This window comes from Pleurodeles waltl, unplaced genomic scaffold, assembly GCF_031143425.1.
Source record: "Pleurodeles waltl isolate 20211129_DDA unplaced genomic scaffold, aPleWal1.hap1.20221129 scaffold_72, whole genome shotgun sequence".
Taxonomy (NCBI): Eukaryota; Metazoa; Chordata; class Amphibia; order Caudata; family Salamandridae; genus Pleurodeles; species Pleurodeles waltl.
The window spans coordinates 2,627,929-2,629,928 of NW_027150393.1; the positions used below are offsets into that span (position 1 = coordinate 2,627,929).

Consider the following 2,000-nt stretch of genomic DNA (forward strand, 5'->3'; position numbering starts at 1 on the left):
TCTAACAGAAGGTGTGCCTGAGACGCCCCTTCCAGTAATACACAGAATTTTGATTGAGGGCCCAGCCGATGGGTTGGTGGATTTCTCCTCACATGCCACAGCAGCTTCCAAAGATAGTGGTCTGAGGAGCTGGCTCTGCAAGCAGAGCAAGATTTAAGGGAAGAAAATACACCTGTCAGAAGTGGGATTTGAACCCACGCCTCCATGAAGAGACCAGAAGGCTCAGCTTCACTGAAGATCAAGCTCTCTTGAGTCTGGCGCCTTAGACCACTCGGCCATCCTGACAGCCAAAACAGTGTGCAGGTCGGACTCTTCAGTCTGCACTTGTTGATTTTGCCGCTTGCAATGTTCCTATCAAAGTCACAGCTTTAAAGGCCCCACAATATAACATGGCCAAGAAAAAAAAAAAAAAACAGAACAAGAAACAATGCACATGCACGACCACCGAGGGATGCAGATAACTTTTTAGCGTCCTGCAATAGTAAAGCACGTTTTACACAGGTCACAAGTTTTTAAAGGTCATTTCTGTCTAAGTGTGCATTGAGAGAGACTGAGGTTTTAGGGAGCAAACACAAAAGCTGCTGCTGCCAAGTGTTTCTGCCCGGTCTCAAACCGGGGACTTTTCGCGTGTGAGGCGAACGTGATAACCACTACACTACAGAAACAAGCTTGCTGATTTGACTGAAGGAGCACAGTTCCCCTCATATGTTTGCACGATTTCCTCTATACTTTATCAGCAGTTGCTCGGAATGCGAGGGGTAAGTGTGAAAATTGCAGCGGTGTCGGCCAGCATGCATACACTCAGACGTCCTGAAAAATCCCATAGCTGCGGGCAGAGACAGACAAATATCTGATGCCTAAATGCCAGGAAGGAGAGCCTGTGAAATCATCACACAGGGCGCACTGAGAGCAAGCAGGAAGGAAGCCAAGGCATTGTAATCCATTTTTCGCCTGAGGCAAAAAATATGTTTTGCGCAACAATGCTTCGAGTAAAATGAGAAATGTTGAGGGGTTGTGTATTTTGAGCAGGATTTGATTGTTTTCCGCTAAAATGGGCTCGTCCGGGATTTGAACCCGGGACCTCTCGCACCCTAAGCGAGAATCATACCCCTAGACCAACGAGCCTGGGCACAGAAATGCAACGGCTCCGACCCTGCTCGGAGGATTGGTGACAGAGAGTGGGAGACTACATCCCAAAGCAAGAAACTGCACATGGTGCTCTCTTTTGCAGTACGACTAGAGTCATTTGCATGGTCTTCATCGAACATGACATAAAAAGCCTCTATCCTTTAGACATTTTGGCCCAGATTTACAAGAAAATGACTAAGCGCGACGCTGTGCCAAATTTGCAAGCCCCACGTGCCGTCATTTTCAAAATGCAGGAAAGCGCCGTATTTAGTAGAATACAGCGCACCCCTGTGCTTCCCCCTGCGCCAGCTCTAAATTAGCTGCTGAGCGCCAACGCAGCCGTTCTTGCACCATGGTACAAGGATGACTGCGTTGAGGGGGAAATTGTTTTTGTGCAGGAAGGGACACCTTCCTGCCCAAAAAAAAAATCTTCAATGGTGATTTGCTCTTACTTCTATGTGTGCTGCAGAATGCATCACACATAGCAAGAGCAAAAACAAGGAGAAATGAAAACATTTCTCCTCAGTGCGCCACTCTAACGACACCCCTGGGATGGCGTTGGATTTTGGCGCTGACGCAGATTTACGCCAACTCCTAAATCTGGAGCAGCATCAAAATGCTATGGTGTTGCTGTGGCACACTCCCAACAACACCCATTGCACGCCCCTTCCAGGGAACGCGCTGCGTGCTAAGGGGCCGTATTTACAAGGTGGTGTTAAGCCACAAAAAGTGGCTGAACGCCATCTTGTAAATACCGCGCAGTGCATAGTGCCACCGGGGCGTCACTAAAAGTGATGCTCCGGTGGCGATAGGGCCTTGTAAGTCTGGCACTTTATTTGCTCAAGGTGTGTGTTCTTGGTGAGGGCAGGAAA

At 48.5% G+C, this 2,000-nt stretch overlaps 1 non-coding gene across 1 annotated transcript; it reads right to left on the reverse strand.

Annotated features, from left to right (window-relative positions):
* Nucleotides 1–1,053: 1,053 nt before the first annotated feature.
* On the reverse strand, nt 1,054–1,125 carry TRNAP-AGG (transfer RNA proline (anticodon AGG)). Its single transcript has one exon. It is a non-coding gene; the product is annotated as a tRNA-Pro (tRNA).
* Between the last annotated feature and the right edge of the window lie 875 nt (nt 1,126–2,000).